The 14249-nt window shown below is 40.6% G+C and overlaps 1 protein-coding gene across 1 annotated transcript in view; it reads left to right on the top strand.

Moving 5' to 3' along the window:
* OSBPL3 (oxysterol binding protein like 3) overlaps positions 1 to 14249 on the top strand; it is a 189444-nt gene that overhangs the window by 39583 nt on the left and 135612 nt on the right. Inside the window, exon 2 of the mRNA XM_063452364.1 lies at positions 13923 to 14048. The gene's annotated coding sequence lies outside the window, so the exon portion shown is untranslated. The remainder of the gene's footprint in view (positions 1 to 13922; positions 14049 to 14249) is intronic.

Genomic DNA, 14249 nt, shown 5'->3' on the forward strand with positions numbered 1-14249 from the left:
CAAACACCGCGGTGTCCATATGTGTATCCCTCCAGGAGCAATCCTATAAAACCATGTTTCGGTGGTATGCCACCCCGGTGAAACTTTTTCACATGCGCCAAACACCGACAGACGAATGCTGGAGAGGATGTGGCCACAGAGGCACATATCTCCACATGTGGTGGGAATGCCCACGGGTACAAACATACTGGTCAAAAATATTTGACCTGCTACAACAGATACTCCACAGGGCACCCGAGCTTAACCCTTGGACATATTTATTGAATAGAGCGTTGGATAATTGGACGGCCAGGGAACAAAAATTAATACACAAGGTAACACTAGCAGCGCGTAGAACCCTGGCACAGGCGTGGCTCAAGGTGGAATTGCCTCCCATTCGGAAGGTAATCTCCAACCTGAAAGACGTATACTTAATGGATAAATTGACGGCCACAGTGAGAGGATCCATGTCCAGATTTGAAAAACTCTGGGAACCATGGACTAGTAGCGAACTCTCCCGAGACATAGGTTAATCGAGGAAGACACTAGGTAATTGGACGCCCCCACGCAACTAGGGAACGGCACATCCCCCTCCCCCCACCCCACCTCCATCCCTCTTTCCAGATCTCAATTCTTCTTACTCATCTCAGATCTCACCTCTTCTCTCTTCTTCTTCTTCACATACTCTCTATTATCTGAGGGGACTGTTGGCCCCCAATCCTAGAATACCACGGACGTAATGACTTCTGGCCAGACCAGGACAGCTACAGTGGGATTGGAGACACAACCCCCAACCAAATTGAGTAATTAATCATTTAACAACAGCCTCGTTGGCACAGATAGTTTGTTTAGAGATATATTCTGCTGGTTCGTTACTTCAGTTGTATGAAAAATATAAAATGTGTAATGTCTTTGTTACAATGCGGGCACGACAACAGCGGCCCAAAGGTACACTTGTAATGCACCAGGAAGGATTTCAAACTTTATATCAACTATACAATGTACAATGCATATTTGTCTGCAAATGTTGTAATGAGACTATCACGCAAAAATAAAGTTTAAAAAAAAACAAAAACAGTAAAACATATCACAGCGATGATATTGTCAGTGAAAGTGACTTTTTTTGCATTTTTCACACACAAACAGCACTTTTACTGATGATATAATTGTTGTGATACATTTTCCAGTTTTGAAACACTAATATTTGTGTTCAGCAAAGTCTCCTGAGTATAACAGTACCCCCCATGTACAGGTTTTATAGCGTTTTTGAAAGTTACAGGGTCAAATATATAGGTCAAATATTTTTACATTGAAAATGGCCAGGTTGGTTACGTTGCCTTTGAGAGCGTATGGTAGCCCAGGAATGAGAATTACCCCCATGATGGCATACCATTTGCAAAAGAAGACAACCCAAGGTATTGCAAATGGGGTAAGTCCAGTCGTTTTTAGTAACCACTTAGTCACAAACACTGGCCAAAATTAGCGTTCAATTTAGTTTTTTACTTTTTTCACACACAAACAAATATGAACGCTAACTTTGGCCAGTGTTTGCGACTAAGTGGCTACTAAAAAAGTCTGGACATACCCCATATTGAATACCCTGGGTTGTCTACTTTTAAAAAAATATGTACATGTGGGGTGTTATTTAGCAATTTATGACAGATAACAGTGTTACAATGTCACTATTGATACATTTTAAAAATGTATGTTTTGAAACCGCAATATCCTACTTGTACTTATAGCCCTATAACATGCAAAAAAAAAAGCAAAAAGCATGTAAACACTGGGTATTTTTGAACTCAGGACAACATTTTGAATCTATTTAGCAGTTTTTTTCATTCGCTTTTGTAGATGAGTAAAAGATTTTTCACATAAAATTCAAAAAACGTGTATTTTTTTCAATTTTTCATCATATTTTTTCATTTTTTTTTAAATTAAATTAGATGAGATTATATAAATAATGGTATGTAAAGAAAGCCCCTTTTGTCCTGAAAAAAACAATATATAATTTGTATGGGAACAGTAAATGAGAGAGCGGAAAATTACAGCTAAACACAAACACCACAAAAGTGTCAAAAAGATGCCTGGTCGCAAATGTACAACATCGCAAAAAAAGTCCAGTCCTTAAGGGGTTAAACACTGTTCATGGAAACAATACAAGTAACCTAAACAGTATTCCATTTTCAGAGGATTCCAAGGGCTACAAATAATGAATTTCTCTTTTGGAATAAAACGTTTGTAAAGTTATTTTTGCATGTTATTGGTGGAATTACATTTGCTTCTATACAAAGCTTGTGGGAACATGTGGCAGCATATATAATCTTGAAGACCACAGCATTCCGTAAGGATTATTCAAGAAAGTAACATTCCTGAAATAATATTGAACACTGGTCTTCGGAATGTATGCCAATAAATGTTTAGTGCATTTCATGTTCTTTCCTGTTACCAGCGCTAATATGTGGTGCATTTATTTATTTTTTTTTATTTTTTTTTTAATTCTTTATTTTAATTGTGCAGGAAGGTACAAAACTGTGTCACAACGCCACAACAGCGCACATTAGCATATGCATACAAGGTTAGGTAGTGGCATGAGATTCTTGCACTTTTTTAACATATGTATTCGAGCTTAGCGTTATGAGTAGGGCTTTACATTGATAAGTACGTCTTTATATTACATGCTTGTATTACAGGATAACAACATTGTTCAAGATTATTTTGGTACAGGCTCTCATGTATAGCTACTTGTGTGGCTCTTCTGTGGTGTGATATGGGCTATAACACTATTATCTGAGTGGTTTGCTGGTTTGTAATAGATATGAGTATAGATGGCTGCTGTGTTCTAGTGGGAGCCGTTTGAGTGGGCCTGTGTAGCATTGCCATTCAGATTATTTCCTGGGTTGCCCCCGCATAGTGTGGTGTGCCGTCCGCCTCAGATAGGCGAATCAAGAATCACAGCTATTCTTGGTTTTAACTTATTGTGGCGGTATAACGTGCCCCAATGTCTAGTAATAAGACGCTAGTTGCCCTGGCTAAGTGTATGCTACAGCACCCAGAGTACCACATCATCAATGAAATTTATAGTACAACAGATGGAATCATAACTTGGATGGTGAGTCTGAGGCTGTGGTCAGCTGGCCCCACTGGTCGGTGAGGTGGACTGCGCATACTAGATCCCAAGGGGGAACAAAAATGAAAAAAAAAAAAAAGTTTTATAACGTGGGCAATCAGCACCTCCTTTAGTGGGTCTAATTCGAGTCAGAGCATTAAGGGTAGTCAACAGGTCCATTTCTTCTGGCGCCTGATCCGGGTCGGCAGGTAGGTAGTTTCAGCCAATGCCTCTGGTGGGCCACTGAATGCAGTTCTTTTCCAGGCTATAGTTGGGGTATACAAGATGAATGGGACCCCCTTGGGCTCCGTGTCTTGTTGCCACTTTTCCCCTCCAAACCCGGTCCCCAGTCCATGCGGCATGAAGGTAGATTCTTGGTAGGTTCGGGGAGCTCCGTTTGGCACTGGAGCTTGGGCTATGTGCCTCCCAGCGGTGTTGTTTAAGTCCACTTTTGGAAGGGGGTTTCTGTGGGGGGGCTCCGTGAGCTGACTTACCCCCTGGAGCTGACCGCTCGGGTCGTGTTCTATTGCGGTGCCTGGATGCGAAGCCGTTCCTCCTCTGTGGGGTCGGCACGTGCCGCTGGTCTGCCGGGGGCGAGGGGTGGTGCGAGTTTGCTCTCCGCTGCCTCACCTCGATCCTTCGCCAGAATTCCTCTAATATTTTGTCTAGTTTCATGAGTGTCGATTCTGTCGAGCCTCGTGGTAAGGATAGAGGCCTGGCGTCCGCCATCTTGGGTAGTTTGAGGTGGAGAGGTTTGAGTTGTAACTTGCTCGTTTGCGGGACCACTGGTACCTCCGTATGTGGAGTGATAAGGCTGGGATGACCCCCACCGGCGGGGTGGGGGGGGGGGGGGGAGCAGGTCTCTGACCTGTGTCTGCTTGTTCCTGCAGGGGATCGAGCAAGGAGAGCGGCTGCCTCTCTCACATTTTCACCCCCAGGTAGGCCGCAATAGCTTTGCGGGCTTACTTTGCTTGGTTTGCGTTCGTGGAGCTCTGGATTGAGGCACAGCGTATTGTAGGCTGTTTCCAGCTCTCAGATGTCGATTGTTTTGATTAAAGAGTTGCTTTTGGGGCTATTTCTGAGATTCCCGGTCGGAGCTCACTCTGCTTGCGACCGGTCAGGTTGGCCGTCAGGCCCCGCCCCTCATGTGGTGCATTTTTATTGATTGTCTGCATACACCCAGTGTGGGTCTGTCCCTAACTAATTAGCACTAGGCGTGAATAGCTATGACTTTGTTTTTGTTTTTTCCTTGAGCAATGAAGAACAATTTGGAGACAGTGGGGAAAATTATCGAGTGTTTCCAGTTCTCACAGATCCAGTTGGACAGTGCAGATGGGAGCGAAATATAATTATGGATTCAGGGGCAATATTTTTTATGTATTTATTTTATTATAGTTACAGATTACAATGGCAAAACTTTAGATTTATATATTCTTATTTTCTAAAAATAAAATATTAGGGTTATCATTGGTTGATCAGTATAATGAGCATTGCTGGGGCAGATATTTTTTGGAAGGCCGGGCCAGTTTTGAGCTTATTATTATCTCTTAAATTGACATTATCAAATTTGGGGTTTTTGCATTTCTCATCATTTGTTTTTTTTGTTTTAGGATAAAATAATACCTTTAAATAATACCTTTTTGAAAATGCTTCTCGTTGTATTCTGCTTCTCTCCAACATTTGTGTACATCATGTCTCATCTGTGTTTAACCCAAACGCTAATCTACCTCTTCACAGATCTGTCGCCCTCTCTAGCATCTTGTACTGGTTAATATTGGTCTGAAATGAACACTATAGTCACCTAAATTACTTTAGCTAAATAAAGCAGTTTTAGTGTATAGATCATTCCCCTGCAATTTCACTGCTCAATTCACTGTCATTTAGGAGTTAAATCACTTTGTTTCTGTTTATGCAGCCCTAGCCACACCTCCCCTGGCTATGATTGACAGAGCCTGCATGAAAAAAAACTGGTTTCACTTTCAAACAGATGTAATTTACCTTAAATAATTGTATCTCAATCTCTAAATTGAACTTAATTCACATACAGGAGGCTCTTGCAGGGTCTAGCAAGCTATTAACATAGCCGGGGATAAGAAAATCTTAATTAAACAGAACTTGCAATAAAGAAAGCCTGAATAGGGCTCTCTTTACAGGAAGTGTTTATGGAAGGCTGTGCAAGTCACATGCAGGGAGGTGTGACTAGGGTTCATAAACAAAGGGATTTAACTCCTAAATGGCAGAGGATTGAGCAGAGAGGCTGCAGGGGCATGTTCTATACACTGCTTCATTAAGCTAAAGTTGTTCAGGTCACTATAGTCCCTTTAAGGTTATGATAGGCCATCCAAGAAGAAATTTAAAACTTCCTGATCTCCCTTAAAATCTCTCACAATGTCGAACATCACAATCCCATCAACATCCCAAAGCCTCTGCGTTAGTAATACATTTCATGCTGCTCCTTTCTTCACCCCACTTTCATTCGCCAGTCAATCTTTCCACTTGTGCTTATGGAACATAAAGGACCGACCATCACTCGCTCCCCCTCCCTGCTAACCTTCTACTCTGATTCTTCTGACATCCTCCAACTTTTAAATGCTCTGTAATAACACACCTGTCCCAAGAATTCTACAACATACCCCTCTGTAGTGGTATCTATTCAGGTTTTCAATTCAACAGTTTGTCTGTCACTCTGTTAAATTATAAATCTCTGTTAAACCAGCAAGCATTTTATAGAAGAAAAATAAACAAATATACAAAACTGAGCTGGAAACACTCAGCCAGTCTTGTTTTGTTTTTCTATAAATTTATAGAGCAAAGCTGCATGGGTGTATTACTGCATGGATGTATCGAAGTTTGACTCGGTTCTCAGAGCGGTTAGTGCCCCTAGTGGCAGGAAGACGGCAATTAGAGGAGTGTTTAATTCTTCAGTGTAAGCCTTGCCACATCTATTAAACAGCATTGCTTTATATTGCAGGGTTAAAGCTAAAGGACCACAGCACTCAGGCCAGCCCATTGAGATTAAGCTTGATGACTTTGTACACTTGCTTTGTCTTTCTTTTTCACGTCTCTAGCAGCTTCTACATATCATATCTACTCGAATTCCTACTGGAATGATATCCATACTTCCTGTCAAATTGATTTACTGGTCAAACCATGAACGCAAGCCACCTAGACATTTGTTTGCAATTTATTTTTAACAATTTCCCTAGAAATCGATCTTGTTTTCTATTATTGCAAGGATGATAACTAAGTTTTCTCTTTCTGTGTTGTTTTTTTTTTTTTTTTGGTGAAGTCCTGTAATCCAGGTTTAAAGCACATACAGATGATTCTTTTCTCAATTTAATTATAGTTGCCAGCAAGACTTACAATGACTAAATGTTTTATTTAGAGTCACCTGTCCATGCATCATGGTAGGACTAATCTGTCACCACCCTCTATTTCTAGAAGAGGGATTGAATTGGATTGATGAGGTGTTCGGCAAACAAAAATGATATATATTTCCAAAATGAACTGTATAAGCTATAGTCCATTCTGTGGTATTCCCCACCTTTTTAATGCGATGTGATTAGAGATTGATGTGCTGTCCACAGAGACCAGTATTTTAGTCAATACTATCACTTTCAGTAGGAGTGCTTTCCTATCCCTTAATCCATAGCATAGGTTTATGGGATATGTACAACTCTGGATTTGTTTTGGTTGAAAGCATACTGTAAACTGGAGAGGTTGTTTCTTTCTCGCTCTTTCTGAGCAGTTTTTATTGCTTAGAGGAACACTATAGGGTCAGGAACAACAACTTGTATTCCTGACCCTCTAGTGTTAAAACCACCATCTAACCCCCCTAAATATAGTAAAATTTTACTTGTGTTCCATTCTGCTGCTGCTGGTTCTGCCCCTGATCTGCCTGCTTAACTGATTTAATTTGAAGTGTTGAACAAAAGCCTCTAACAATGCTTTCCCATAAGACTGTCAAGGAGGCAGATCACGGGCAGCGCCAACACAAGTCAAACTCCGCCCTGGTCAATCAGCATCTCCTCATGGAGATGCATTGATTCATGCATTTCTATGAGGAAAGTTCAGTGTCTCCATGCAGAGGGTGGAGACTGAATGGCAGCACTGCCCCAGGAAGCACCTATAGTAGCCATCTGAGGAGTGGCCAGTGGAGTCAATAGGCTGTAATGTAAACACTGCATTTTCTTTGAAACAAAAGTGTTTACTGCAAAAAGCCTGAAGGGAATGATTCTACTCGCCATAACAAATACAGTAAGCTGTAGTTGTTGTGCTAACTATAGTGTCCCTTTAATATTCATCGTATTCCTCGCTGTCCAAGCACAAGTAGAACGTAGCATACAAGTACCTGTCAGCTTGATCCAGTACCTTCCCACCTTATCAGATCTCTTTCCCCTTGTCTTGTACCATCCTTAACACACATCCTATATTGCTCTTTTTCAGCTGGTGCTGTCCTTGCTGCCCCCTAAGCATGCTACTGTCGTACCCATCCTAAAAAAGCCATCCCTAGACCCAACTTCCCCTTCGAACTATCGTCCCATATCCCTGCTTCCTTTTTCCTCAAAGCTTCTTGAAAGACTTGTCTTTACTCCTATGACTCACTGCCTAATCTGGCTTTCGCCCCCTCCAACCTATTGATACTGCTCTTATTAAAGTTACAAATTACCTAATCACAGCTAAATCCAAAGGCCACCACGCCATACTAATTCTTCTTGACCTCTGCTGCCTTTGACACTGTTGATCATGTCCTCCTTCTCCAAACTGTAATGTATCTCTAAGAGGAAAGTTCAGTGTATCCATGCAGAGGGTGGAGACACTGAATGGCAGCACTGCCCTAGGAAGCACCTCTAGCAGCTATCTTAGGAGTGGCCACAGGAGGTGTCCCTAAGAGGCAATGTAAACACTCCCTTTTCTCTTTAAAGGCAGTGTTTGCATGAAAATGCCTTAAGATAATGATTATACGCACCAAAACCAATACATTAAGCTGTAGTTGTTTTGGTTACTATAATGTCCCTTTAACTCCTTATGTAGGAATTTCTGGAAATTTGTTGTTAATTAGGGAGCTGCCTGCTAAACAGGCTTTTTTTAATTCTGCCAGAAATTAAGTTCTCTAATATAGATCCCCTAATTTGACATCCTAATGTGGCAATCCCATATAAGGATACAAAATTAGGGAGCTAATGATGACTTGTGGGATTTATTTTTTTTAATGTCTGTGGGGGGGCACAAAATCGAATTAGGGACTAGGCAACCATAGCGTTAAGAATGCCGGTTTGACAAAACAAAACAGGAGCCCACCCCTGGGCATATCCATTGCAAGCATTGTTTCAGTAATTGAAAGTCTCAAATACCTCATTGTTATCAGAATGTTTTATTATCATAAACCATGCTTAGCAGCACACACCAATGCATCTTCTAACAGAAGGTTTTCTAATGACTGTCAAGCCTAAAATATGAATAACTATAGTTGATCCTATGATACTTTGTTTTAAAGGTGACCAAAGCTGGTCCGGAAGATTTACATATGTTTATGTCGTTTGTTACTTAATAATACTCAAATGTCAATAATTTTGATGTAGATTCTATAACATACATATGTTTATACAACTGTTTTTCAAATGAGGATACTTCCTCAATGTTTGTTACCTTTTACCGATTTCTTTGTTTTTTTGTAAATCAATAAAAATTATATATTGAAAATTCAAAAACAAAAAACAAAATGCAGGTTTGTGTTCCTAATATAGTTGTAGTGTTCTTTTAAAGTAACAAAGATACAGATATATTTAGTGTTCCTGCATTTGTGATGACTCTGCAAGTTTATATATTTTATACTAACCTTATTAAGATTAGTATCTCTATGGTATCTCCAGTCAATACTTGGCATCTTCATAACCCCATAATGAGCAGTTTTCATAGACAAACTCAACGCTGAAATAATATCTTGACTTTGTGGTTTTTATAATATTGTGTTCTTTTTAATTCTCTGCTTAAGACATACAGGGTTATTTACAAAAGTAAGCGTTGAAAGTAAATTTTATATTTAATGCTAGAGAAGCCAAACTGAAAGCACATCTAATTTAGAGAACTTTTCTGGTTCAGCGATGCTGACCTTAAATGATGGGTAAAATCTTTTCTCAATAAGTTTTTAAAGTTCAGTAGGCAGATTGTGATTTTGAAAACATGAAGGAGACTTGGTCTTGGAAGTTGAACAATCTAAAAAATACAAAGTCAATCAAATGAGTACACTGAGATTTTGTAGGAGTTTTTCTTTATTAGTACACTGTGTTCCCACTTGCATGCTGAGACAAAAAAAAAACCCACTATATTTGGATAAAAACATCTGACATGGATATAGTATCATTCTAATATATTTATTCTTATCTAAAAAGTTATTTTGTTCATGATTTACAGTACCTTCAAGACACAATTTTTGCAATATTATTATAAGGATTTTTATTTATTTTACACATCATCCATCATTCTTAAAATGTTGACATACAAATCTGTGTGCATTTAGTCACTCCTTGTGCTTGCTTTAAGCGCCAGTAATATCAGTTGTCAATGTTGACATATTCTCTAGAAATCTCCCGTCAAGCTGATAAGGCAATTTCATGTACAGCTTGTATTGTTAATGCTACACAACGTGAATTACTCTTTATGCAGTTTCTGTGGGAACAGTGACAGATAAGTAGATTTTAATATGAATTTAATGTAATTCTAGGAGAAAGTAAATAGGTTTCAATGTGAAATTAATGCCAGCACCATCCAAAATGATATATTAAGAATACCCACTTCTGATAAAGCATTTGAATTCAAACGTATTATATCAGATAATGAAGTTGAATTTAAAGGAATGGATCACTTCCAGTGTGTTAAACTTTTTTTATTCTTTATTTTTTGTAGTGCATATAAATGGTACAAGCATGCATGAGGTGCCCCGAAAGCAGTCCTCAGGCTTTTCTCAGCTAAACAAGTGGGACATAAGATTAACAGGCACATTTTTTTTTTCTGTTGTCAGGCTTAAGTAATCTGCTTTTCTAAGAGTAAGTTTAAACAAACTGTGTTTAGGCTTAATCAGTATATACTCTATTATATCGATGTCACAAGTAACGCATGGATACATGTAAGTAGGCTTAGTTACAACTGAGTAGTAGTATGTCAATGCTAACAGTGGATTATAAAACAAAACTGAGGCATAGAACATAGATAAAATACCACTGGGAGTGGAGTCTTAAGAAAGAGTGGGTGTAAGTCTGGTAGGTACTTTGCTCTGCGCTTTCTCCCCTTGCCCCACATGGGCTTCTGCAATGCATCCTTGGCAGTATTGGTCTGGGGTCCCATTCAGCCAATGTCTGTCAGGGGTACCTCACTTTCCTGCAGGTTGTCGTGGTATAGTGAGTCTCTGGGTCCGTGGCCAGTTAGATGGAGCTGGTCTGCTAGCAGGGTCTGAATCTGACTCATAGCAGGGTGTTGCGGTCTTTTGAACCCTGGGACCATATGGTGGGGTAAGTGAGCTTGTCGTGTCGGGCATTTCCGAGGTGCTTGCTGTTCCTGGTGATGGCTCATATGCAGCTTGGTCCTGGGACTGGGGAGTCCTGTGTGGTACTGTGTTCTTGTAGCTTAGGTCTCCTGCCTCCCATGCCATGTGGGGCAGTTGTGTCGGCGGCCATCTTAGAGGGTGAGCCGGTTCGCTCCGGTGTTGCAGCTCCGGATTAGCCAGGCAGCCATCTCCCCTGTGGGGACCGGGATATCCCCCCCGGTCCAAAGGGGGGTGAACGGAGCCGGGCAGGCCCCAGGTCAGTCGCTTGGTAGTAGTGGCCGGGACGGAAAGCGAGGCAGCGGCCGTCCGCCCCACTCCCCTCCCGGGTAGGCCTCAGTCCCAAGTCCCCGAGCATCTCACCAGGACCCAGAATCACCCGGTTTCAGGAGCTCCAGCTGCACTGGGACACTTCAGGGTCTTGTTCCACGGATTTCCAGGGTGTTACCAGCTTTAGGAGGCCGGTTTCTAGCCAGAAATAGCCATTTTCCTCAGGAGCTGAGGTGACCTGCAGCCTGTCAGCATGGCCGCCCGCCCCCGCCCCAGTGTGTTAAACTTTTAACTGTTCTGCATGCGTAGTTTCAGAGCTTCTTTTTTTTATTTTATTTATAATTTTTTTTTGCATTCATATTTACGAATGGGTACCTGAGCAAAAACGGTTGACTGCTGAGTAATAGTTAAAATTCACATCCTCTGATTGCATCATCATAAAATCTCCAATGTGTGGAGTTTGTGACCGTGCCTGACGTGTACAACCAGCGAGCATGCATAGTTGGCTCAACAAGACAAAATTTAATGAACCTTGGTCGGACCAGCTTGCAACCAGCAAATTGCTTAACAAATGATATGATTCAAGAATCATATCTGTCCGTTGATCAGGTTTTCTGCTGAGGTTAGATGAGGTGTGTGCTCATTTAGTTGGAGCAGAGAAGCAGATGGAGCTTGTAAGCCTGCCGCTTATGACTCATATGCTTATTGCTACAGGAAAAGATGCTTGTCTTTCAAGAAAGGCCACAGTGTTCATCAAGATGTTGGAAGAAGATGAATTTTGTTATGCTTAGCAGGAGGACGCCTAGTGGAGGGAGAGAGGTAGGGGGGCATGTAACTGTAGGGGATTGTGAAATACATGTATGTTGGTGCGCAGGTGAATTGGCAGTACCACCAAGCAGAAATTTGGTTCTATAAGGTAACTACCTTTGTAGAAGCAAATTCCTGCTAGGGGGTACTGCTCTGTGAAAAAAGTCCTTGCAGCAATAAACTTTCTTGAAAAGCAAAACTGCTTCTGCAGTAATTTAACGGATATTTAATAATTGCTCATGTTTGCAAGTATGGCTTGGATACCTTCCAAGTGTCCCTATAGAGGAGGGACATTCTCTATTTTTGACACTCGTCTCTCTGTCCCTATTTTCTACCATAATGTCACTCTTTTTTTGTATGAGCTCTTTATTGTTGGCATGTGTGAGTGTAGAGCAGAGCTCCACAGCAATAAAGCTCACAGTAATGTGTCTTTATACTACAATAAATGTGTTTAGAATTCAGCCTGTGTAAAGAAGATAAATCCGTTACTGTTCTAAATTAAATTTTATCTGCATAAAATGTGTTATTCGTAAGTCCCCTAAAATTTCTCTGAACAGCCCTGCCCCTGGCCACACTCTGTCACACTTAAAATTTAAGTGTTCCATTCAAATGTTGGGAGGTATGAGTATGTGTCTAATCGTAAACTGTAATAGGCAATGTTTTGTGTCTCACGGTCATGCTCCTTAACCCCTTAATACTGAAAGTGAAATATCCATTGATCGTGTGGTGGCTACGAAGGTGATTGTACTTACCTGAAGATGTCCCTTGCGGCCACCATCTTTGCTCAGCTCCTGGATTCATTTTGCCACCTGTGCCGTACTCTTGTGCATGCGCAAGAGGAAATCATTGCGATCTATAAAGGATCCCGCAGGAGCCTCGATAGATCAATGTCTGAATCCCACAGTCTTCACTTGTGACAATTGCTAGGATTGGGCAAGAGTTGACAACAGAGCCCTGCCTTTTGCCAGCCTCAGATTTACCATAAAACAAAGTCCCTACTTTGTATTATGGTATCTTTAGATTGCATTGGCATTTCAGTAAAGTTCCAGAGCAGACCTGATCACTGTTTCATAAAGATTGCATCTCTAGTGACTGATAAGCTTTAAAGAGGCAGTCTAGGAAGCATACATACTGTAGTTGTTATGGTACCAGGAGTCTAGAGGGCTGTGCCATATGAAGTCGTCAAACTGTGTCAAAGGTCCCAAAATCAGGCTCCTGTGAATCTAGACGTGGTGTGGGGGCTTAAAGGTCACCTATGTTGCCCAAAGGGAATCGATCTGCCTTAACTTACTGACAGGTCAACCTGGCCATTTTGTTTGCCAATCCAGCAGGCTGACCAACTAAGGGCAGACAATGCAGGGAGCACTGTTTCAGTGCTCTCTGCAGGTTCCTAGTTCTTAGAGTATAGCACAAACACATCTAGTGAGTTGCTTGCCCTGTGCTTTTTGTAGACAATTCATTGACTGAATGCAACAGCTGATGCTTTCAGTTAATTAATTCTGCAACTAAGCCACTAATGTTATGGTCCTCAGAAAGACCTTATAAACAGTGTCATATTTATGTGTTTTCATGCATCAACCTAGGCCCCCGAGGAACCTAGGTTAGTTGTGAAACCGTTTTAGTACTGTTTGACATTTCACCATGGGACAGAGCCAGGGCACTCCTGTCACCATAATCACTACATGAGTTACAGTGGTTATGGTACCTGGAGTGTTCCTTTAATAGTATAGACTGTGTGTTGTGTTTGATACTTTCTAATAGTAAGTTAGCTGGAATTGGGCATTTAGTAAGAACCTGGTCATATGCATTCTAACAATGTTTTGAACACAGGAGATGGATAATGTATGTTTTTACTGTAAAATAAGATCTTATAGCTTTTGAATTCATCTTTGTTTTTATTAAGCTCGGTGTTATTGCTTTCTAAGTAGGAGTAAGCAGTAGTATTTATTAACTGTGCATGTATATGTGTAATATGTATGTAGTAAATATAATGTACACACATATTGACAGTTTCTCTTGCACAATTTGTAGATTTAATTGTATGACTTACCTAAAGAATACCTTTGAAGATTACATGTGTTTAAATTATGAATTGTTGTGATTTTTTTTCCTTTTCAACCTCTGTGTTTTTCCTTGTTGAATATAAATTGGGTTTTTGATGCATTCTAAACACTTCCTGTCCTTTTTAAAAAATTTTTTTTTTTTTTAAATTCATTTCAGAGGTAATTCAGCTACCTTAAAAGGACCCTTGGCGCTGCTATACGCTCACATTACTGTGAATTAGTGTTTGCAAAATCATCAAACTACCAAGAAAAGGAAAGCAGAAGGAATTACTTCTCTGTACTGGTATGTAAATTCATATGGTGAGCAGTCAAATTAATGTCATTGCTATTGTAAGCTTATGGGCTGCCCAATGAATTATAAACATGTATGTGCATATGAAACGTCTAGTGCCAACGAGTTAAGCTTCCTTCTGAGGAAGAATATATATGACTGCTGTAGGTGTATTGTGTAATCTATGTGCTTGGATACATTGTAGCGGCCATG

The sequence above is a fragment of the Pelobates fuscus genome, chromosome 4 (genome assembly GCF_036172605.1).
Source record: "Pelobates fuscus isolate aPelFus1 chromosome 4, aPelFus1.pri, whole genome shotgun sequence".
Classification (NCBI taxonomy): Eukaryota; Metazoa; Chordata; class Amphibia; order Anura; family Pelobatidae; genus Pelobates; species Pelobates fuscus.